Source organism: Crocodylus porosus, unplaced genomic scaffold (assembly GCF_001723895.1).
Source record: "Crocodylus porosus isolate Cpor-Errol unplaced genomic scaffold, CroPor_comp1, whole genome shotgun sequence".
NCBI classification, from domain to species: Eukaryota; Metazoa; Chordata; order Crocodylia; family Crocodylidae; genus Crocodylus; species Crocodylus porosus.
Genome location: NW_017728932.1, coordinates 5,278,273 through 5,304,063, shown reverse-complemented (window position 1 = coordinate 5,304,063; position 25,791 = coordinate 5,278,273).

Sequence of the window (25,791 nt, the reverse complement as noted above, 5' to 3'; positions counted from 1 at the left end):
CTGCATCCAGTTTTGGGCTCCACAATTCAAAAAGGATGTGGAGAGCTTGAGAGAGTCCAGAGAAGAGCCACGCGCATGATCAGAGGTCAGGAAAGCAGACCTTACGACGACAGGCTGAGAGCCATGGGACTCTTTAGCCTGGAAAAGTTTATCAGGGGTGACCACCAGTACCTGGGGGAATGTTTGTTCACCAGAGTGCCCCAAGGAATGACGTGGTCAAATGGTCATAAACTATTGCAAGACCATTTCAGGCTGGACGTAAGAATTTCTTTACTGTCCAAGCCCCCAAGGTCTGGAACCACCTGCCATCAGAGGTGGTTCAAGCACCCACATTGAACACCTTCAAGAGCAAATTGGATGCTTATCTTGCTGGGGTCCTGTGACCCCGGCTGACTTCCTGCCCTTTGGGCAGGGGGCTAGACTCGATGATCTTCCGAGGTCCCTTCCAGCCCTAATGTCTATGAAGTCTATGAAAAACCTATGAAAGGTAGGGACAGACATTACACATAAATCAGTTTAAGTGATCAGTAACTGGCTTAAACCTGTAACAGAACAGACGCTCAGTGCACATAAACCAGTTTGAACATGCCTGAAACCAGTTTGACATGAACTTGGTTGAATGTAGTATCAGACTTAACTGATTTGGGTCAAACTGGTTTATGCAATGTCTGTCCCAGACTCGTTACTGGTCTAAGTTAAACCAGACTCCCCCAGCATCCCAGCATGCTCTCTAGGCTGGGTAGGTAGGGCTCTCTGCTCCACAGCAGAGCTGGCCCTTCCCCTCTGCTCCATGGTGGGAGCTCGGCAGAGACTGCAAACATCTGCCTGGCTTCCCCCTCTCCCCTCCCCACGCCCTGCTAAGCAGGGATTTCCCCCTCCCTCTCTGCCTTACACAGACCTCTCAACATTAGCTAGCAGACCACGTGCTGGCTACAATCCATGCTGTGGCAGATGGGACAAAGGTAGAATCTACAGGTAGCTGGTAATGTCCCTCTGGTGTTTTCTTAATGGAGTGATAAACACTGAGTTAGGGGTGATAAACACTGTGTTATCAATTCCCTGCTGGGCTGGTCAGAAGCTCGTGGCGGGGTGGCGGGGGTGTCCTCCCTAATCAGAGCATCCTGCTAGGGGCTGGCCATGCCCCCCTCAGCTCAGCACTGTGAAGGGAAGGGAGGACTGCTCTTGCGCCCTCTAGCTTCTTGCCTGAGCCACTGCATTTCTTCTTGCCTGAGCCACTGCACATGCGTCATGTGCCTGCATTTCTGGGATGTCTGCACTTAGAAACTGATTCAGCCTAGCCAGGTAGGACTAACCTGCAAAGATTGAATCAATTCAGGCTCAGGCTTTTTGAATGTCCCTAGCCGGAAAGCCTAAATTGCGTTGACTTTCCATCTCTGGTGTTTACTAAGACTCATAGAAATGGCAGGTCAAGAGCAGTTGGTGTTCCAGTTGAAGACTGGGGAGCTTTTCCAGCTGACAATTGTGTCAACTAAGATTTCTTAATGGCAGGGGGTTTTTTTTCTTTTTGGCAAGCACTCTATGAATTTGAATAAATAAAGCACTACATAGAGACTAAGTAGTGTACTATTGACTTTTTATAGCCCTTCCATTAGCGTCTTACTGGAAAAGACACCAAGAGGTTGCTTTACCTAAGTCTGACTGTTTTGTCTTTCAAATTGGCTATCCTTATTTTTTTTTTTTTAAGCTGTGGGTTGATTTATATCTGATGGGTTTAGGAGCTACAATCTGTACCAGGTTAGGATTAGAGAGGGCTGAGTACAGGGTGAGGGACTCACTGGACTTGGCTTGACTTGGATTTTTTTCTTTCCTTAGTGAGACAGAGCTAGTGCTACTCGAGGCATGCATGCCTATCGTCTGCTGGCTGTCTGTAAACGCCTGATAAGGGGTAGGAAGCACTAGAAGATAAGGAGCTGGAGGCTGCTACAGTTTTCAGCCTTGAGCATTTGAAAGGGCAGCCAAGTCTAATATTGAAAATGATGAGTTTTCTTTTTTAAAAAATATGTTTCAGAGCGAGAGAGAGCCATTGCAATGTGTCTCTTTAATTTGACCTTCCATTGCAGTTTCTAGCAGGGAAATTCTCTGGGTAAGTCTCTGAGCCAGAGCAAACTTTGTACTTGGGCCTTTTTTATGATCTGCCTCTAAAACTTCATGGATATATAGTACTTATTAGACAATAATCTGGAGATTGATTTATTAGGAAAATGAGCTTAACACATCAGCATATGGTATGACCATCTTGAACAAAGAGGCAACTTGGTAATCAAGTCCTTCTAAGTGGGAGCCAAGGACAAAAGGATCCAGCCACAAAATTCAGGTGACTTGAACCTGAATCTCTTATGACTCCAGTTCCCAAACTTCTCAATTATAGAGGCTCTCTTATGCCACAGCCTCCTATTGAAGGTTTAAGGGAGACAGACCTGGAAAATATGTTGGCTTCATCAGAACAGGTTTTTGTTGCAGTATTTCACTTCTGCAAAAATATACCCACCCCTTTCAGAAGAATCCCAACTAGCTTGGATCAAAGAGCAGTCAGTATCTGAAACAACCACTGAAGCAAATAAAGATGTAAATGACTGGTTCCTACGCACTTCAGTTTGTCTCCTTAAAGTGGACCACTCCCACTTACAGTTGCATATAGCAAGAGAGGAAGTCTAGGGGCAAAATAAATATACTGCAAGTAAATCCATAGTTGCAGCACTGCTGGTAACAATAACGGAGAGGAAATTTCAGCAAGATTTGTTTTGGGTAGGGGGAAATCCAGTTGCTTTTAAGTATTTACTTTTCCTCCTCCGAGCATCCCCTGAAGTCTGCATAAACATTGCATTAATGCTTTGGGATCTGAAACAATAATATAAAGCCTTGCCCATCGCCATAAACCAAGAAATGGCTTGGGGGGGTTAAATTCCCAATGATGCATCAAAAGGATGGCCCAGCTCTCTCGCCAAACCTGACATTGAAGACACGACACAAGATAGCATTGATTCAAGCAAACTGAAAAATGCAAGGTTAAGCAGGGGTTATTGAGAAGACAAGAATGGTCAGTTTGTGGGCAGAAACTGTTCACCTGCTGCAGCATCAAAGTAATCCAAGTCTGTGGGACCCCTCTGGAAAAGCCACTGAGAGGTCAAGGTAGTTAAAAAGTTGCTTGCCCAATAGTCCTTGTCGTTGCAGGGCAACGGAGAACTTGCTGAACAGGGTAGTTAACAGGGTGCTGCCTCGCTTGGGACCCGAGAGGGAGGAAGTCACATTCCAGCAGAAGCTTTAGCAGCACCACTGAACTCGAGACAATTCTTTAAATGTTGAATTGCAGGCAAGGAGGGATTCAGAGAGCTGCCAACTAAAAGCAATGGCGCAAGATGCAAATTTGATGCCAAGTTGGCTGTGTGCGCCCTGATAAGGCACAGTAGTGTTTTCTTGCTAATAATTAGGTAACCGGATTTGTAAAGGTGCTGTACAACTACAAGTCCCATGGCAGCCAGAGGGCGTGGGAGGTATTAGAAGATTATGAAAATCAGGCCAGTGTTCCTAACACAACTTTGTATCTGAATGGCTTTCCTTTTTAATGAACTAGCCCCGCACCTCCCCTTGTAATGGAAACAAGCCCAGTGAATAATGTTCCTTGAGTGACTGCAAGCTGCTCCTCTCCTTTCCATTTGGATTTAATTCCTTTCTTTAAATGTTTATTTCCTCGAGCTCCGGTTTTGCAGATGTGCAGTTTGCAAAGCTGCAATCAAGCGGACGAAAAATACCTGCAATAAGGCAAAATATTTTTCAAAAATACATAGGGCTAGGTACAGACATTACGCTTAATGTGCGTTCAGCATGAGAAAAGCGCTTTAAAGCCATAACTGAACAGATGCTCACTGCACTGCAAGTGCTTTAAAGATGGTAGCTCACACTCTGAGTTCACCCTTGCCGGATGTGCCATCAAACTAAAGCGCTTTAGGTTAGAGCACTTTTTTGATTATCTGTGTCACATTCATCATGTGTTGAGCTAGGTGGCATTCACCAGCATCCCAAGGACCCCACGCCAGCACAGCAAAAAGCACCACAGGGAACTTGTGCTGCTGCATCTGGGGAAAGGGAGCCCCTCACTGCAAGAACGCCCCTGCCCCAGCTTGCTGGATGGGGTCCAATGAGCGGGGGCAGGCTATGTGCATGGCAGGGAGGGCTCCTTTCCCACCCCTCCTCCCCCTGGCCACTGCTGACAGTCTCTAGTTGGTGGGGGGACACAGTTGGGGGTGGGGGGCTGACCCTGCCACCTACGGACCTTAGCCAATGCAGGCAGGCACCGAGCCCCCCAGCCCTCCCCACCAAACAGCACGTGCCTGTTCAGCTGGAATTTGCTCTAACTTATAGCACAATAGTTAGAGCACTTTCCACCAGAGGCGTTTTGAACATCTATACTTAGGGGTAATGACTGAGGGATTTGAATCCTGGTTTCAGAAATGACATGGGCACAAAGGAGCCTAAATCAGTAGGATTCAGGCTCCCAAGTCATCAGGGCACTTCTGAAACCTCTGTTTTGCCTGATCACCGGTCTGGTTTCTAAGTGCCCAGCTCCTTTTTCAGTGGCACCAAATGCAATCAGTGCAGAAGGGAAGAGCAAGATAACTTCTGATGGTCCATGGCTATCTGTCCATTAGCCCTTCAGGAGCAACAGTGTAAGAGCCAATACTTGCTTATCCTCAGACAGTTTCCAATGAGACCTAATTCTGGTGTGCCAAACTACTCTGGAAAACGCTACATTCCTCTGTTTATCCGAAATAAAGTGTCCAGCTGGGAGAATTGTTCTGCAATAGCTATAGAAGACTCATTCTTTTAGGGTTTTTTTCCTGAAACAACAATGCATTTCTGATTTAGTTAAGAAATAAGGTGCAACTCTGCCCCCTCTTTTGCCTGAGATTGCAGTGTTTGTTGTTTTCCCCCATCTAGGCAAGGTCTTTGTGCCTCCCTTGTCTAATTTCTGCTTTAAAAAACTCTAACATTCCCCTGCATAACTCAGGAGCAGAAACAGAGCTTTAATCTTCATGGCTCTTCACTTAGATAGCTGAAAAAACATATAACCTCTCCAAGAAAGACAGCTCGTAGAGGAAAAATATTATTTTCGCCTGGAAAAAAGAAATGGGCTCATATTAAATACAAAACATGCATTCACACTGTGTTACCTTCTCCTTGAACCAAAAATATCTTGCCCAACTCTGGGCCTAGAGTTCACTGACAGTGTCTATAAAATTATGAGATTTGCGGGGGGTTGTTTGTTTTCTTTCCCTGCTGTCTCCGAAAAGAAGATTGCCCTTCTGTAACCGATGCCGTGCTTCCAAGTGTGTTAGATCATATGCTCAACTTAAAGTGCACGTGTAATCCCACCTCTGCCCAGCAAAGCCTTTGAACTCGCGCTGAAGTCCCGCTGAAGCTAAGAGAAGGTTTCTATGTGTTTGAAGTTGAGCACATGCTTAAGTGTCGTGTTGATTTGGGCCCAGTGAACAACATGCCCCGTTCTCTGTCGCCCACAAAAGCAGCATGGGATTCAACACAGCAGTGTCTCTGTTGTTCGTTTCTCCTCCTAGCAAACAATATAAACATACGTGTGCAAAAACTATCCGTTTAAAAGATGGCTTGTAACAAAAGATGACTACAATAACAGCAGGCTGTTAAAGTTAACGTAATGTGAGCACAGATGCGTAATGTACTGCAACGTGGGCAAATGTCCAACAAAGAGGAGCCTGTTGTTTTGGTTTTTTTAAATGCATTGGATTTGCATTGACGCAGGCAAAAAATAGTTCAAAAACATCTCTTTCCTTGGAGAAAAGTCCTCAGACTTTATCTACAGAGAGAATCTCGGTTGGGTTGGATTACTGCTTTTTTAGCACAGGAAACTAGATTTCAACCTAGGATGGCCTACGTGCAGTATTGCTAGGAGTGGGGCCCAAACCAAACCCTCCAAAGTCAGCATCCGCACGTTTTTCTGCATCTGAACTTGTGTATCAAATTCATCTCTAAATCTTATTTGCAAAAAAATCAAGCCCTCTTCTCATGCAGCTGTCTGTGCATGTAGCGGTAATTATTTAAGTTACTGCTACTTCATCTGTCAAAGCTTTGTCATGTAAACACAAGCAGCCGGGGAAGGGGCGGCTCGCATAAAAGACCCTCCTGTGGCATATAGTGGGGAGTAAGTTGCTAGAAAATACACATCCGGAAGCATGGATGTAGCTCTAAAATGCTGACCTTTTTCTTCCCTCCAAAGTACCGGCAGTACTAGGACTTCGCTTCTTTTCGCTCTGCTCGGTGTGTGAGCTTGTAGCCCTGTGGCCTGGCTGTTCCTCTGCAGTTTATGCACTAGGAGCCAGATGTTGGTCCCACTGAAACTGGTGGGAGTTTTGCCCTGTGAAAGAGGGGCAGCCTCACTAGGGAAGAATACACAGTTGATGCACAGTAAACTCAGCCTGCAACTTGAACGCAAAATCAGAGCTCTGCATTTCCTTTTCAGCTAAATGCTGCTCCGGATCTGATGCTGAGAGTTGTTCTTTTTTATCATCTTTTAGAACCTCGAAATCCCCGTCAGCGTTCGTAAAACAGACTTTTCTGCAACGCAGACCCTACCTCTATGTCCTGCAACTATAATGCATGCTTTGCAATAAACCCAAGGCAAGCTGGGGCAGGTGAAGAATGCGGTTGCCTATTTATTGAGCAGAGTATCCTGCTGGGGTCACTTAATACTCATGCATCAGGACCTGCATTGGTTTCCTATTGATACGGGCGTACATGGAGCATGAACTCCTGTCACCATTACAATAGGTGGAGGTGCTCACGCTGGAGCCATCTCACATTAAAAGCAGGCATTTTCCCTCGGGGGCGTTAATAGTAGGAACAACGCCCCCTATAGTCCCTCATAGGCCTTAATAGTGGAATCCATGTCAGGCCTCTGCATAGTTATATCAGCAAGAGTGTGAAAAAAATCACACCCCTTGCTGACACAGTGACACTGGAAGAAAGCTCTGCTGTGGATGCAGCTCTGCTGACAGACGCATGATTTTTTTTTTTCTGCCAGCTTAGCATGTGTCATTTGAGGTGGTGCACTCCTTTTGTCAAGCATATGCTATATCTATACTACAAGACTCTGCCCTAGTTTCCATAGCTATGCTATGGACTAAAGGCATAGTTTTGGGACCAAAATATGTGGAGTATATTGACTTGCAGTGTCTGTTGAAAGGTTCATCTGTTTCCCAGCACTCAGTTGAGAGCTGTGGGTTATGGGTCTGAGTGGTAGCTTCAGTCGAGCTCTTGGGATGGACTTCTGTGGTGTACATGCACTTGCCGTTTTTATTTTTATGACAGCACCTAGGAGCACACTCTGCTGGGCGCTACTTGTAAATGCCTAGCGCAGTGATTCTCAGCCAACATGCTTTGGCACCCTGGCGTGCCATGAGATCCTTTTGAGAGTGATGTACAGTATTGGCCCCGGTAGGCATACAAACACTTCTGCGTGCACAAGATAAATCCAGAGATTTCATATGCGAATCCAGAGTGTCAGAAACATTTCGGGGCTGTTATCTTTAAACACAAGAATTTCTCTGTTATTTTTCTGTAGTCAAAAACCAAGTGGAAGCTAAGAGCTGGTATTTTCTGAGGAGTCCCTTGAGTCTAAAAAGTTTGAGACCCCCTGGCCTAGCAGCTCTGTTGGAGCTTTGAGAAGGATAGAGCTGACCACTTCTGTGCTTAATATTGCTGCGTAGATAAAGAAGGGCGACCAAAGGAAACGGTACAAAGACACACTCAAGGTCGCCCTCAATTATGGAGGCATCAACACTAATGCCTGGGAGGAGCAAGCTACTAACCGTTCGGTGTGACGCCACCTGGTCCACCAAGGCATGCACCACTTCAAGCCCAACAACTCCGTACTGAAGTGGAACAGCAGCGACGGAGGAAGGAGAAGGAGATCAACCTGGAGCTGCGAATCCCACTCCCCTGCGCAGCAACTTGCTCCCATTGCCGAAGAACGTGTGTATCCAGAATCGGGCTCCTCAGTCACCTGAGGACCCGTCAAGCCTGACAGACGTCATCCTTGACTTTGAGGGGCTGCTGACGATGACATAGATAAACACTAGGCAAGGTCGGGCCGTCTATCAAGGAAGCTACAAGTACAAGCAAACAATAAGATTGACTTGGGCATATTTTTAATGCCACAGTTATGGAGAATGATCTTCAGTCTTGCAGTTTGACTCCCCCTGTTGTAGAACTATAGGATTAAACCTGTCAAACAGGAGAGTTTGCCTCAGATGATATCTCTGCTGCCTACTCAGGTCCCTTCACATCTGTATTTCAATCTTCCTATGATGGCAGTACTTTATGGATAAATGCCTTGTTCACACTCTAACAACTGGGCATCCCGGGGCCAATCAGTAGCTGGCCCACCCACTTGTCTCTGGGCTAACTGCCCACCTTCCATAGATTCATAGATTGTAAGGGGATGGACGGGATCTCGCAACATCATTGGGTCCAACCCCCCTGCACTAGGTAGGAAAGACAACTGGGGCAGGTGACCCCAGCGAGGTGACCGTCTGGTCTCCTCTTAAAGATTTCCAGGGTAAGTGATTGCACCACCTCCGGAGGTAGCTTATTCCACAGTCTGGACATCTCTTTTTTAGGCTGAAGAGATGCCAAGTCCCTCAGCCTTTCCTCATATGACTTGCCCTGCAAGTCTCTGGTCACATGGGTGGCACTTCTCTGGAATCACTTAAGCTTTTCCATATCCTTGTTGAAGTGAGGCACCCAAAACTGGACACAGTACTCTGGCTGTGGTCTCACCGATGATGAGTAAAGTGGAAGAATCACTTCCTTGGTTTTACTTGAGATGTATCGGTTGATACATTCCTGGGTATTGTTTGCCCTGCTGGCTACAGCATTGCACTCATTGCTCATATTCATACTATGGTCTATTATTACCCCTAGGTCCCTTTCAGTTGTAGTGCGAGTCAAATTGGTCCACCAAGCCTGCAAGTGTGTCGGGGATTGTTCGTCCCCAGATGCAGCACTTTACACTTCTCAGTGTTGAATTTCATCTGGGTCCGATCCGCTCAACTTGCTAGCCTGTCTAGGTCTGCCTGTATCTGCAGCCTATATCTTCCCCTGCCATGCCTTGATGATAATGATTAAGAGATGTCAATCAGGTGGGAGGCTGCCCATTTACTTGACCTGATGCCAAGGGCTTAGGTACACAGCTCCAGCCTTCCCTATACTGTGTCCTACGCCTTGCAGATGGCATCCATGCTGTAATACCTGGGGTTATCATACATGGCCTAACACCTGGACTAATAAGCCCGTGCCCCCACACTGGGACCTGCACTCCAGAATCTCACGTGGGATTTTCACTCCCCACTGAAGCTCATAATCTCTGCGCCCTCACACTGGGCTCCAGTCCATCGATCGGGGCTCCCAGCCCCTACCAACTCAGCTCAGGGCTACCAGCTGACTCAGGAACCTTGTGGTCCTCTCACACCACCACACTGGGGCCTCAAAATCCCTTGGAGCCTCACACCCAGCTCCCTTACCTCAGCCTCAGAGCTGGCTGTGAGCCTAGGTGCTGCCTCAGGTCCCTCCACCAAACCTGGGCCCTGCCTCAGAGCTCACAGTATGCCTGGGCCCCTGTTGTGCATTTATTACGCACCGCGGTTGTGGGGGCTGGGGTTATAAGGTGCCCCATACTCACCTTTCACTGGGGAGGTGACTGGGCTGGCATTTCCAGGGACTACTCTATCATGGGCAGCCCCACCAGACCATCCTACCCCAGCAGGGTGTAGTTTTATGTTATGCCCCAGGACAGGGAGCCTCCTACCATCTCCATAGTACCCCCAGACCTTCGAGGTGTTGTGCGCAGCAGCTCCAGATAGGTGGGGTTCTCCCAGCTGCCAGCAGCAGACAGGGCTCTGGGCCCTGTTCCCAATCAGGTAATTGTGCCTGATTGGGGTTGCAGCCACCTACCAGCTGCTTTGCTGCTGTCCATGCCCCTATGAGTAACAGGGCACACCCTGTGCTCTGTTATACATACCCATTCACTCTAACGATATAAACCAGTTGTGCACAACTTTTTTTGCCTGGCACTGCCCAGGCTGTCTGCCGACCACATGCAGCCAAAGGTCCTGATCTGGTGCCCAGGGATGGTGCTATGGGGCCCTCCCTATCTCTTTTTCTTTCTCTTCTGTAATACCAGGACTGCGATCTGTAGAGTGCTGCCTCTGGTGTTCTGTCGTTCAGTCCATCGTCTGTGCTCTCATGGGATACACAGATGAGGAAGCACGGCTGGTGAACAAATGCCAAATCAGAGAAAGATGTACCACACATCATGCGAATGAATTTGGTGCATAAGATAGTGGGCTGCACTGCGTGTTGACTAGGTAATACTTTCTGACCTATGAATGGTTCTCCCAGATATGGTCATCTTCCAGGCTACAGACTTTAGAAGCCTCATCTCTTTTGTGCGTCCACCGTGAATGAGTCCAGAATACGCGTGACTTCACCATTAACTTTTGAATATGTTTGCCAAGCCATTGTGATGTACAACTTACAAACCTGTATAACTAACCAATCATATGGCTATTACCATGGTCCTTTCTTGCCCTTTACTCCCTCTTTCAGAATCTGCCTACTGTTTAGACCAGTGATTCTCAAACTTTTTAGACTCGAGGCATTCTTCCATCGCTGCTGTGAATTGAGCACCTCATTTCAAAAACTAATCTATTTATTACAGTGCTTACCTCCTTTCAGCGGGGCCAGGCAATGGGAGCAGGGAAGCAGACAGGCAGGGAAAAGCCTGAGCCAGTGCTCACCTCCTCAACTCACTGGCACCCTTCAAAAGATGTCATCACACCCACCACCCCAGTTGAGAATCACTGATTTAGACTGGAAGCCCTTGGAAGTTGTCTATGTGCACTTTGGGCCTTTACCATACTAATTATTGATAAAAGCTTGGCAAGCCCAAAAGGCCAGAAATCAAAAAATCCACGGGGAGGCTTTCAGAGAACTTTATCCAACTTCCTGGAGATGGCTTATGTGGATGTGAGAGAGAGCCATACAACCCACAGCAGACTCCTGGTTGAAACGTTGTTTTTACTGGGCTGGTGGTAGAGGAACAAAGAGAAACTGAAGTATTGACATTTATAGGTTGGCACGTAGTCAACATGGATTATTCTCTTGTGCAATATTTTATAAATATATTCAAGTCACCGTGGTAAAATGTAGATGAAGGTACTGTCTATGAACGCACAGTTAAATCAAGCATTAATGGAAACCTTTTATCCAGAAGATATAATTAAGGATATCATTAAGATATAATTAAGGATGCCAGCTTAGTGGTACAAAAGCAATGCAATGCAGAGACAAATGCAAGCACCAAATTTAGAGTACTCTTGTAACTTGAAGGCTTCTGCATTCTTAGTGGGGGGGCATGAGTCCGCCTGTAAGACATGAGACACATGCATTGTGGGCTAATTACTAATGAGTGGGGTCATTTTATCCCCTCTCCTTGTCTTGCTAGTTGAAAGTAGAATGGTTGAGAGGGCTGGAGTGACATGCGACAGATACGACGGGAATTGCCTTGATTCACGAGAGGCTCATTTTGAGTGTAACACTGGCCCTGTGCCGCCTTGAAATTGCAGAAAGGAGACAAGCAGAAGTACTTTATAGCATGCGTCTCTTCCTGCCCCCTCGTACAGTATTTGCACAGCAATCTTAGAGTCCTGTGCAGGGTAGGAAACGTCCTTCTCAATAGCTGTCTTCAGGGAGCTGATCAGGAATTTCTTGACTAAATTTTTTCCCCCCCCAAACTGCTGACTCACCACATCCAAAGCTGTTGTTAAGAACGGGCCTGTTTTGGCAAAGTTCCTCTTTTCAAAAACACTGTGAAACGTCCTATTTTGACATTTTCTTTATTAAAAAAAAAAAAAAGGTTGTTTTAGTTCAGAACATTTGTTAAAGTGAGTATATAGTTAAGTACAAACTAAATCCAAATGAAATGTTTTGATTAGCCCAATCCAAATGCTTTTCTGATGTTCTGTTAACACACTTTTTTGAACATTTCACATTCCTCCCCCTTTCAGGCAGGGAAAATATTTGGAAATCTCACATTCTGATCAGATGGGGAAACATTTTTCTCCACTAGATCCGAAAGGCAAATCCGTGCTACGGAGAAAAGGGAGATAAAAGCCCACTACAGGGAAAAGCAAAATGTGTGGCTTACTCTGGGAGTAGTAGTGCTTCTACATACCTGCTGTGATCTCTGATGTGTGTGACATTAGCATCTATTTCCATAATAATATTTGTTCCCTATGTTCGCAGAGCCACAAAGCCCCTCCCAACATGCGTCTTTGCTTAGTATATGTTCATGCATGGGTTTTGCACCTATATCCTGCAAGTCTTAATCCAGCAATGGCCAACCTGTGGCATGAGCACACAAGTGGCACGGACAGCCTCTGTGTATGGCACATGGCAAACCAGGGCGGGAGCAGGGAGCACAGTGGCAGAGATGGCAGGAAGCAGACAGCAGAGCAGCAGATTGGGCAGGGAGCACATGAAAGGAAGCAGAGCAGCAGATCAGTCAGCACAGGGCTAGACGGAGAAAGCAGATCAGCCGTTCGGGCAAGGGAAGGGGATCAGAGCGGTACTCGGAGTGGGTGCGGGGCTAATTTGTGATACGTCTGCCAAAAAGCTTGACCCCCACTGTCTTAATCAAAGGCCCTGCGGGAAATTTCATCTCAGTAAAGGTTCACATCTGGATTGTCGAAGACTGGGCTACTCCACAGGAAAAGCAGTCTAGTTTCAGATCCAGCTCCTCTGTAAGTGGCTGAGGTCTGTGTGGCCAGCCCTGTAGCTTAGTACAGTCAGTGTTTTGCATTACCATGATGGTGACGTGGGTTAACAGCCAAGTGGCTTGTAAATCAACAGAATATGAGACAGTAGTACAAGGCAAATACCTGAAGGGGCAGGGGCAGAAGAAAGGACATTGTTATTTTTAAATCTCTCATAATTCCTCCAGTGAGTCAGACCTGTTCTGTGCCTTTCTCAATATACAGGGAGTGTTATGCTTCATTTCCCTACCTGTCATGATAATACCATGCCCCTAGCTGGATGGGACATTATATCCGAGGTTATGACGAAAACCTTATTGGTTGTGGAGGAAGAATTTTTTTTTTTTTTTTTTTGAGTTACCTTGCTAAGATTGAAGCTCTATTTATGCAGTTTTGGTTAAGGGGCTTATTTTCCTGCTAGACATTGCACTTTGATTTTCAGGGCTATATTTCCAGCTGGTGTGAGCTCACATTGCTCCACGAACATCAGTGGTGTAACATATATTCACATCAACTAGGGGTAAGCCCGTAAGATGGACTTACTTGAATAAACATACAAGTACAAAAATGACTAAGGGAGGGGAAGGGATTGAAAGCAATGTTATCCCAGCTGCCTGAGTTCATTGCTAAAAGGTTCCACTGGTCGTTGGAACAGATAAAAACTAAACACAAATATGAAGCAGCAGCTTGTAAAGGGTCCCTTTGAAGTTTCTTTGTAGAAGAGAGTCAGAACAGGAGTGCTTTGCCTGTGCCTGTGAGGACTTGAGGATTAACTCTACATTGTGCTTAAGAAAGTAAAGACAGGAGGAGAAAGACAAGTCTTGCCTTTCCCAGGGGCATGCTGTTCTGTTACCAAATAAAGGCTTGCTTTTTCTTTTTTTCTTTTTTAATTTTAAATGATTTTGAATAGCAGCCACAATACAATCTCACCACTTCACATAATTCAACCTCTCTGCTTTGCACAATAAAATGCTGATTAAGCCAAATTTTGGGACACACCCCATATTCCATTCATTTGGTCATTTGGCAAAGGGCTTTCTTTTGGTGTAGGATTTGTAAAATTGTTCTAAAGCAAAGCAACTTCTCTGACTGATTTTTTTTTTCTTGTAATTTATGGCAGGGACCTCTGCAGTAGGGCGCATGGTCGTCTGCAGGATGGTACCCTCGGTACAGATCTGAAGAAAAATAAAAATGTACATCCTTCTAGAGCAAATGATCTAGACCAGGGGTTTTCAACCTTTTTGCAGCATTGCACCCCCCGGCGGCCAGACACAGAGCAGCGTACCCCCAGCTGCCAAGCAGAGGGGAGGAGGGTGGCAGAGTGCGGTCAGATGCCAAGCAGGCGGGGAGGAGGGAGGAAGGGGTTGCAAGCGGCTGGACACGGAGCAAGCTGCCCTCACCCCCATATCCGGCTGGGTGGGCAGTGGAGGATGCTGCGTGGCGGTGCTCTGTCCCCACCCGTGTTTGTGTACCCCCTAGGACCCCCAGGGGGATGCATACCCCTGATCTAGACATACTAGGCTCTATTAATCCCTTTATCATTTGTGTTCCATTATTAGCTTATAAGCCAGCCAGCTAGACCTCTGATTGACTTATGTTCCCTGTTAAAAAGAGAAGAAAAGCTAAGGTTTGTCTTGTGCACATTTTTAGTCCCTTGTACAACAGCCTGATGCTCGAGTTCTTCTTGATTCCATCTATCAGCTAGGTGTAACTTTCTCTATTAAGTCAGTCAACATAAACCCTCCTCATTTGTCATCTCGTGTTGGTAGGTTGGCTGGGGAGGAGGGGTGTGGGGGAAAGGGATTGGAGAAGAGCCAGGATTGTAAGGCCATAAATCTGTGTCTGTGCTGTTAAATTCGGGTTCTAAAAACAGCCGTGTACCCGTGCCAAGAAGCAGATTTGGAATGTGAGTGACTGAACCCATATAGGATTATATCATGGATCCCTGTCTTTCCACGAACCACAAAAGGCTGCAGTCAAGCTATAGCTTTATGCAAAGACTGAGTAAGTGGAGTTAATAGGAAGTGCCATTTACAGCGAAAGCATAAAGCCTCTACTCGCAATAAAAACACACTGCGTTCCTAATAAAGGGATGTTTTATTTCATTAAAGCACCCAGCATACGTATTTCAGAAATGTAACCGTTTGCAATAGCATTCAGGAAGCAATAGATTTGTTAGTCTCCTTCCAGAGATACTGTTAGATTTGGGGTGGTGTGTTTGCCTGGAAATAGTTCTGTGTTTCTCAACCGTTTAAGGCTCAAGGCATCTCTTGCTAGACTTGAGACAGCCCTCAGAAAATGCCAGCTCTTAGCTTTTCACTCATTTCTTGACTATAGAAAAATAAGAGTGCAACTCTTTGGTGGTGGCAAAGAACTCAGGCAAACCACAGCATGTCAGAAGGTTTTAGGCGCTGTGGATTCCTATTTGAAATCCGTGGGCACATCCAGATGTGTGAGGACTTTTGGGTCCCTGGGGATGGTGCACCTTGTGCCGCAACTACTTGTCCCCAGGGAGCACCCATGCCATGTGTGCTTTGGCGCGTGGCTAGTTACCCCAGGAGTGGTGGGAGAGGCTGGGGCTGGCACGGTGCTGACCCCAGCAGCCTTACCTAGGGCCCCGGGGGCCTCCCGGAGCTGCAGCCACGGCAGTGCTGCCAGGCAAAGCCTGGCTGGCAGCTCCAGCACAGCTCTGGCTCCGCTTTTCAGCAGCGCATGCTGCCCGAGCATGCACTGCTTCGGGTTTTTTCCCTGCATTTTTATTGTTTTAACCCCTGGATTTTGATCACAGAAAAAAAATGGAGCAGTGCACGCTTGGGCAGCACACCTTTGCAGTGCGGAGAATGCTGGGCTGTTTGCAGCGCCATATACCGCACGACCACGCTCATCTGGTTTTATCTTGTGAATCGTGTATAGGTGTGCACACAGCTAACATTGCTAATGTTGTGCAGAGCCCCATGGCACCGTTAAAAGGATTTCATGGCACCTCAAGGTGCTGTGGCACCCTGGTTGGGAATCACAGACATAGTTCTAGATATTCTTGACCGTTTCCCAAACAGACCTTGCTGGTCTGTTTTCTCTGTGCCGGAGGAACTAGTAATGCTGGCCAGATTCTTTGAATGTAAGTGGGCACAAGGTACCCGCTTGTGCTGCTCCCATTGCCAAAAGTTCCTTGAAAGCCCGACTCCCCACTCCCCAAAAGAGGAGTCTCTGGAGCCTCAGTTGCTTTCACTCTCTAGCTCCTTCATCTTCGGCTCCCTGAGACTCTTCCAACCCCTGAGCCTTACAGCTGATAAACCCTTTGGAACAAAACAGATGTAGGATCACATGCTCTCCATTAACCTTCCTTTTGCACAGCATTTCAGGGAGGTTTAAACATACTTCAGAGTGCATTAACCCTTTAACAACTCACGGCGAGTGGTTAACTTGAACGCTTTCAGCAGAGAGTTACGTTCTGAGCGTTTATACATCAGAAATCCCTAACGTGCAGGACATCAGTACTTGTTGCTGTGTGTACACAGAATTAATGCAGCCCCTTAACCCTGTTGATTCCCACACACAACTCGCTTCAGGCCAAAGCAACCAGCAAGCAGAGATCCAGTCGCGGTTTTGAAAACTTCAGTGATTCAGCCTTTAATCTGGACAGATCTGAGTCCAAGTAAACCTGTGCCTTGTGCGTGGAGGTCTCTTCATTGTTAATTGACAAGCTGTTACTTTGGTTTCAGCTAAGCATCCTTCTGAAGGGCAAAATCATTTCCCCCATTCCTGCCCCCCACCGCAGGTCCTACAACTAAAAGAACCCAACTTTGCACACGCAAATTGCGTTTGTGAGCAAAAACAAATTGCACACGTGCATTGGTAGGTTGCTGACACCTAAAGGTTGTGTCTTTCAGTCCCCTTCACCTGAGCTTTATCCAGATGGGAATCAAATACTTACCAAAAAAGTGCTGGGTGTTGGTAAGGGTGCAATAAGTATTTGTCGCTAAAGCAAACAGAGCAGAAGCAAACATAAAGGGTCTCCTAGCATACTTCTGCCTCGCCTAGCACACCTAACTCTGGTGCCTCACCTAGCATACCTACCATGGAGCAGCATCCACAATGGTTACAGGTTCTGTCCGCATTCAGGAACAGTCCCCATTCATCCATCAGCACGGCAGGGCTGATCCCCAAGCGTAGACATGAGTATACACAGATTTGCTGTGATTGAGCTAGCTGGGGTTTGCCTCTCCTTCAAGTACTTGCTGAGCAGAAGTCACAAGATAGTGCTTGGTCAATTGGAGCTTGATCAGTTAATGAAGGGGATTATATGGCAGTAGCATAGGATTGGACTCGGTGACCCAAGCCAGCTCCTCCAGCCTTTTGTTTTTCCGATAGTCTGGCGAGTAAAATATTCCCTGCAGCCAGAGAAGAGCAAATCTTGTAGTCAGATCCTTTGAACAGGGAATCGGGCATCACAAGATGTACGCTTAGGCTTTTGAACACCAGCGTAAAATATAGCCTTCTTGCTTACACCGATTAGATGGGCAATGGAAAGGAGATGTTTGTTGTGCTTTGTGAGTGTGAATGCAATTGTGTAAGTTGCATCGTAGCTAGTGAGAACTGAAAAAGCGAAAAAATTCCTGAGTCTTGGAAAAATTTGAAGTCTCGCCTTTAAAAATCCACTCCTACGAAAGAGAGACCCACAAAAAAATAGCCCAGAGCCTAGTGAATAAATCAGGCATGTGGTATCTAGGAGCCCATGTTTCTGCTTGGGATTGGGCACGTTTGAATCAGGGCCTCTCATATCACAAGCGAGTGTCCTAACCGTTCACTGCCCCGCTCTGGGTCTGACCCAATGAAAATTTATGCTCAACAGAATAACTCAAGTATGAGCTCATGAGCTCTCTATGTGGTTTTGACCAGAAAGTGATATTGAGTAACCTTCCTGACTAAACAGTCTTTGAAACCAATGCCTTTCTTTTTTCTCCAGAAAAAAAACAACCTTATTTTGGCAAATCAGTGCTGTACAAAAAAGAATGTGTTTTGCCAAAAATCTTGGCACCGGTTGTACTTGTTGCTCTGTGAGCTTCTCCGGAGGGGGTGCTCTGCTTCAGCCCAGGAATTTAAAGAAGTAAGCAGGAATTGGCAACCTTTTGGCACCATGGACTACTGCTTGCCACCCAACCTCTATGCAGGCCATAGCTCCTCTTCCCCCCACCCACCCCAGCCATCAAGGAAATACAGAGAAAAAGGCAGGCACTCAGACCCTAGGGATGCCTCCACTGCTGCTCAGGCTGGAGCATACTGCTGTTCCCTGAAGTGCTGCAATGGGGATGCAGTGTCTTCACAAGTCAAACCAGACCTGCAGGCTGTAGGTTGCCAACCCCTGACCTAAAGTGATGAATTTTCAGAGGCAAAAAGCCAAGGATCTGGTCCCTCGGCTCCACACATGTAGGAACAGCGCCGAAATGGGCGGCCGCAAGTCAGGTTCCCAATTGTGCCCAGCAGCGCTGAAGTGACCACACCTCGTCAGCGCCAGGACCGTCTGCTACTGCATGGTTTGCCTGAGCTGGCACAAATCGGGATGCTACCTAGTACTGATCCGCTGTGGGGTCATGCTTTTAACACTTGGAACAAAAAGCCCATTTCTGGGAGTCCCCTGGGACACCCAAACACAGCCTGAGCTTTGGGTCTGTCCTGGCAGATGAAGGATGGTTGATTGCTTTAACTTGCGAGAGAGTAAGGGGTATGCGGAGGGAGGCATGAAGGAGGTATGTTGTGCTGTCTTGGCTTTCTCTTTCTTGGGCTCAGGCAGGAACCTGGCAGAAGGCACATTATACCTGCGTCTCTCATTACACTTTTCAAAATGCGAAGAAGCTAAAGCACGAGCATAGCTACCTCTGCGCTGGTTTGCTGCTGTCAACTGTAAAACCAGCAATAATTTTAAGCACAGACTTTGGCCTGACCTCTCAGCTCTGTTTCTCAGTGAACCTTTCTTCCCAGAGTTTCTCCAAAGCCTTCCTCTTTCTGCCAAGAGCCAGTTGTGTGCCCCATAACAGAGCAGTTCTGCTTTTTGCTCAGCCCATCCCCTGTGCTTGGACTCCTCTGAAATCCTTAGAGCGAAGACAGGACCCCAGCACTGTTAATTCCCAGCCAACAAAAAGATTTTGATCATGTTTCCTCTTGAGCATTGACCTGGCATCTGCATCCCACCTCTGCCCTAAAGACACTTTCTTTTCAGTGCTGGAGTATATATATATGTTCACTCAGCATCATGGATCATTTAGGAAAACCTTCCCTTTTTTATGCAGTATTTATGGCATTTATTTTTTTTCACCCACTCTGCTGCCACCCGCCTTCCCTCGCAGTTAAACATGATTACATGTTATTTGGCCTCGTTCCATCCCAGGCTATTTTATAGCAACGTCCTGGAAATTGTGCACAGCATAACAGTTCTAAAGGCTTGCAGTATCTCATAGTCTGAATCAAATGATAGAGTAAGCTGAGTTCATTAAAATAAATAACAGCACAGCATGGGAAACAGACCTGAAGTAATCAAAACTGCAATTTTGAAAGAGTGACTTTAAGTGTTCAGGAGACTGGTACATGGTGCCGGGGAGAGGCAGAAAGGGGGTCTTGCTGATTAGGCGCCGTTTTCATACACTCCACTTAAATCTGTCCGTTCTCAAAATGTGGGGTTTCTGCAGTCATGCTCTAGGCTCCCACAGGTGACCCTTCCCCAGGCCCCAAAGTAGGGGTATTCTCCCTGTTGTTCCTGATTTTGGTGACAGATCTAGCCAAACCTCAATGCAACCAGTTTTAGGGAAGTTGTGTAGAGTAACCTTCCAAAACAATTCACGCAAGTAACTCACTTTGTCTCTCCCCGCTTTTTTCCCTTTCTGACTCCCAGTGTCTCCTTTTGTTTTTCCCGCATCCACGATTTTCCATTTTAAAATAGTTAAGTCCTTTCTGCTACGTGGAAACCCTCTTTGCTTAGTCTTCTTCCCCGGCGTGCGATTACTGAAATGAAGGAAGACCCAGAGCCAGGTTGGCAGAGAGCAGAGCATGGATGATTGCACTGGTGCTTGCATGTTCCATCACTGTAATTGCATGAGCAATGCTCTCCTCCACAAGGATCAGTGCATGCACAGAGATGTTCTGCAGACCCAAGGAAAGAGAGGCAATGATCACTTTGTTGGAGGGAATTGCTCTTGCAGTTACTGTGATGGAGCGTGTAACTGCAGGCACAAAAACTGCATGCCCACTTCTCTGCAGAGATGGCGTCGTTCTTAAGACTGTTCAAGCAGCTAAACTATTCCCCGGCTTTCCCCCCATTGAAGTTGAAATAGCGGCGTGTGTGCGTGTGTGTTACCTCTCAGTATGTCCTCTACTTAATTTCTGGCCTCTCTCCAGCCTTATCTCTGTTTAACCGTGGGATAAACGTAGCACAAGCAATTAAGAACGATGTCTCCTCTGCTTTTCATTCCGGTATCTGTACAGCATGCAAGTAATTGGTGACAAAGCCCCTTTATATTTATTTTCTGTGCATGGAGGATGAATGTATGCTAGGCAATGGGGCTGAGCGGAACAGTTTGGAGGGAAATTTTCCTGTGTTTGTGATCCACAGGGACCCAATTCCTCCCTCCTTATGGTACGGCGAGGCTTACTGAGTCAGGCATCTTTGTTAAGTACATGGGGACCCTTGGTGGGAAGAACAAAGAATTTGTGCATCAAGCAAAAAGGTGTATGTACTAAGACCACAAGAACTGTACATGTACTGGATCAGACCGTAGGTCCATCTTGGCCAGTATCCTGTGTCCTATGGTGGCAGAGTGAGGATGCTTAAAGGGAGAGCAAACAGGGTATGACCAGGGGTTTTTCTACTGCTTCTGTCTGATTTGTAGCCTCCAGCATTTAAGGTCTAGGAAGTTCTGATTGAGAGCTTGTACCCCTAACTCCCATGCTCAAGGTGAGGGTGAACAGTCAGAGTGACCAGTCCAAATCCCTTTGAGCATCTACTGTGTTTGAGATCTGATGTCCAGTGCAGCTTGTCTCCATGGAGTAGGACCATTTGGAGGTCATGTTCTCCATCTTTTTTGAGGTCATTCAAGGGAATGGAGATTGGAGACAGACATGAGTGAGTAGAGGTTACAACCTAACATTTAGCTCTGGTTGAATCAGAACATTGAAGCCCATAGAAACTGCACCCACTTGTGACTGAATTGGTTCAATACTTTTTTTTCATTTCTTGTTTTCTACCTGATGGGAGAGAGCTTCCTTCTAGGCAGGGGTCATGGGGCTGCCACATTGGTAGAAGCGTTTGCATATCCCAGAAAAGTGAACAAAAGAATACCTCATTTTAACACGTGGAGTCTTGCATCAGTAGATTTCGAAGGGCTTTAGATGCAAGACTCCATATGTTCAAATGAGGTATTCTTTTGTTCACTTTTCTGGGATAGTAATATTTTTGTCCTTGGTCTTATAGCTCGGGGCACGGAGATGAAGCTCAAGGTGATCCAACTGGCCAAATGTAGAGCCCGGTGCTCTGCTTTCCTGGCACTTGCCTTCCCCACCTGTACATTGTCTTCTACCCAGTGTACGATGCTGAGAGTTATTTGGCTCAAAAGTGCCCTACAAGTGTGAAGGACAAAAGCCAGAGGCAGGGTTGTGATTTTTTTTTCAAGCTGATGCGGGAACGTTGCCAGACAAGACCCGTTCTGGAGCTGGGTTCTTCATAAGTCACCGGAGTGTCTCGTCCGCGCTTGTTCAGGGTCAGATTTCAGCTGATCCTTACCCAGGGCTGTGAACCGCCTCTGAAACATGCTCCTGCCACCACAATCGTTGCACGTTCCTCAAGTGACGCTGGACCTAAGAAGTACCACGCTCCCACGAGCTGCCCCAACAGCTCGCATACCTGACCCCTTCCTCCCTCTTTGCCCTTCAACAGTGAATTAAAGGTCTTCATTATCTTACTTGATAGTTGAATGAAATGCTTTGAAACACTGGCACATTAACTGCAATCAAGTTTTGAAAGGTCTCTGGTTGCTAGAAGGAAATTAGCCTGATAAATTGTTCTTTTCAATTAAACAAATGGCTAATTTTTCACAAGCAAGCCCAGAAGCTATCAGTTGGGGAAGTTTTTCCACCGTCTCGCACTGCATTTGTCTTAAAGGACAGATTTATTTCAAGAGACTCGGTGTAATTGTGATGCAAGATAATGACTCACGAACCCACGTTTACTCAAAAGAACTTCACAGAGGTCAAAGTCTAGTGGATTGAAGAGTGACAGGTGAGTTGTATTCCCAGCATCACAAATGAGTCCCTGCGTGATGCTGTAGTGCTGTTTGCCTCTCTGGGCCTCTCTTTACTGATCTGTAAAAGGGGCATTATCATCCATGGCTTTCCTTAACATCTGTGAATTGTTCCATGATGATCAAACTGGGTGTGATTCATGTTGAGAATGAACTGGTTTTGGCTATAAGGTGTCTTGAAGAGAAAGTCCTGTCTACTGTCTTGGCTACCTCCAGGGGGTTATCTGAGATGTCCAGCTCTAAAAGCATCAGACTCCCCAGCATGCCCTCAGGAGCCAGGCTCTGTAGACTTGCATCATCTGTGTATCAAGCACAAGAGGTGGGCATACAAATGTGTGCTACCCCTAGAGCAATGCTAAGCAATACCTCATGTACCTCATGCATCTCCTATGGCAATGTTCAGCCTTTCCACCCACCGCGGAAAAGCAAACGTTAGTACAAAGGAATGCAAAATGCGATTCAACTTGCCTCGGGCATATTTATCCAAGATAATAAAGTTGTCATTGCATCATTCGCATTAAGATTCATATTATTCCATATTGTAGATCTTAGAGGCTGATAAGCCCCTGTGGTCAGAGGTCAAGGTACTGCTGATCCATATTGCTCCTGAGACCCAAGCATAACATTGTTCTGATGTTGGCAGAATGAGGGGGAAGTGAACACGGGTTCACAGAAATGAAATGTCAGACAAATTATGTGAGGGGCTTTCATTCCATATAATGCTTTGCTTATTTCCTGAAAACAAGCTAGGAATGTAGATATTACACACTTTCATGTATCCTGAAAAAGTGCCGGGTCACTCCATCTCTGCTTAGTAAGCAGAGTAACTTTGATTTATGGAATCCAAGACCATAAAGGATTTGAGGGCATTTTTCTCTTATCTAAATAAAATAATAATAAAGCATGCAAACTTTGCTGGAGCAAGGGGTAAGAACTATAGCTTTCAAGATCAGCAATTCTTCCCTCACCCCTACTCTTAATTTTTTTAATTGATTTTACTATAGCAAGCACAGTGTTAATAATGTTAATCCTGGTCAAAGTCAAAAGTCTGTCTGGGCCTAGGTGGTTGTTTAGGCTAACATGATTAAGTAAGGCACACCAGTTTCTATAGCCAACAGCTCACATGGGAGTGACCTGAGCGAATTGCACGTTAGGTAATGTCATCCTGCTTAACTAGACTCTTGTCTTGCAGGTTCAGTAGGAATATTATGTCTTTCATTTCCTTTCCCTGAAATGTCCATTGCCGTTCTGTGTTATGCAGTTCTTTTGTTTTACCCTGGAGATGGCTGGATTTCATGAAACAAGACCTTTGTGGAGGTTTTGGATGTTGGTCTGTCAAATGCTTTGGGATGGAAGTTTCTGCAGTGGCGATACTTAAAATTTGGGTTTAATTCAAAGCTCACTGGAGTCAATGCAAATGGCAGTGGTTCCCAAACGGTTGGCTGTGCAGCACTTCTAGATAATCCTCAGTGAATTTATCACTGGCTGTGCAGCACTGCCTGTCCCCTGTGTTTGTTGTTGAGACAGAGAAAAATTTGGAGGGAAAGCAGGGTGAAGTTAATTTTTCCCACCAAAGATGCATTGCAGATCATGCTAATAGCAGCTTAAGAACGTCACATTCTTTCCTAACACTTCTGTTCCAGGGAAGCATTTTTGATGTATGAAGACAGAAAGCAAAGGGATGGTTCCCATGTTTGTTAATGGGAAGAAAAGACATTCGTGCAACCGTGAACAGGAGTGGAGGAGTCCTCAAAACAGCATTTCCATGAAGGGATGGTCCCATTTAAGAATAGTGGAATCTTTTGCTTTGAAAACCCTCCGTGGGTTCTGCTAAACCTGGGTTATCCCCAGGATTGTCAGTGTTTTTTTGAGCGTGGAGGTATCATGTGCCTTAAAATCCATTCTTAAGACTCGCCTCTGCAGAGCTGGCTACAAGAAAGTCCAGATGACAATGGCAAGCAGAGCATGGTCATGCATGACATGAGCTATCATGACAGCAAATTAGGCTAGGATGGGTTTGTTCATCCTCTTCCTCCTTCCTCATCCAGCCTCTTAGTTTGCTTATCCTACATGCACGTGGAAGCTATATATTACACCCCACTGGGTATTAATAAGTTTGAATAGAGTCTCACATAAGCAGTTGCACTCCCTGGTTGGGGCCTGTAGACGCTGAAATAATATAGATAACAATACCAATATAGTTCATAGCATGTAAGATTATCATTATACATATTCCAGCATAAAAACTTGGGGGAGGCCTAAATTTATATGTGGTCTAATAGGCGGCAGAAGGATTTAAGAGGGACACACGACAACAGTTTGAACTGGGCTAAAATAATACCTGTGTTCCTGCTCTAGAAAAATGAGCTGCTGACCGGGTATGTGTTTTTTGGATGCCTCTCAAAGAAAACCTCTTCCCTCTGGCTATCTTCCCTGTTTGTCTTTTGGGAAGCTCTGCTTGGGGAAGGATATTTTTTTTCCTTCAGCATGGAAGGGGAATAGGCAAGGTTGTGAATGTTGTTCTGATCGGTGGAAAAGCATTAGCAAAAAGGAAGGTTTTGCAGTATTTCCTAGTGGTGATTCAGTCTCTGATTTCCTCTGGAAGCTCATTTGTAACCTTGGTTGAGAATACTTTGTCCGTAACTGTTTCCTTCTGGACTTTGTATTTAACAGAGTCCCAGCAGAACACAAGTGTCCTAGCAATTCATAGAGGCAGGGGTGGATATTGTTGGTAGCTGGGACCTAATCCATTCATTTCTTTAGAGATGAGGGCCAAGGCAGTGGAATCAGGCTGGGAGCACTCCATTTTGAGTATACAAATTATTTCCCTTCTTTTAATATATGCAGAAGCTCAACAATGAAAAAAAATAAAAGAACAATGAAAAATAAATCCTTGGTATTTAATATTCGGTGACTTTCATCCCAAAGCACTTTGCAAACTGCCTATCTGAACTGATCTGTCTTCAGTTTCACCGTTTGGCATGCAACTAATCTGAGAGCGCCGCTACAACCACCTTTGTGAAGCCCATTGGGATCAGATGATGACAGGCACCATATAAAAGCTAGATGTGATGATTATTTTTCACTGCAAGATGGTGGGCTGGGGTGGTGCAGGCACTAAGGCACATGGTTGATAGCCTAGAGGTCACAAATCCAAGGCGCTCATGACGTGGGCTGTCAGATTCCAACACATCTGTGAATTCGGCTAAACACCTTGTCACAAGGACAAGGAAAAAGAGAGCTGTCAGATGGGGAAGCCAATGTCAGTGGGAATCTTTCCATTCTGTGGGCTCTTTGGTGCAAGTCCTGTGCTGGGAAGTGTGCGAGGCAGATCCTGCTGTTGTATTAGCGTAGGATCGCAATAAGGTCAGGGAGGGGCTCTCTGTGGCCACACTCACATGCCCACATTGGTGTGGCATAAGTACCGCTAGCTTGTATAGGGCAGTATGTGGGAAGGTAGTATCTGTTTCAGGAGCCCAGGCCTTCACCCTTGTTCTCTCTGGTGCTTAGCACCCATTGCCAGGAGGGTTCTCCTTGATTTCCATGTAACGCTGGGCACGACCTGGCACCAGGTCATGTGGCTTTATGTAGGTGAGTAGGTATATACAGTATGCATCTACTAATTTAACGGTGTGCACTAC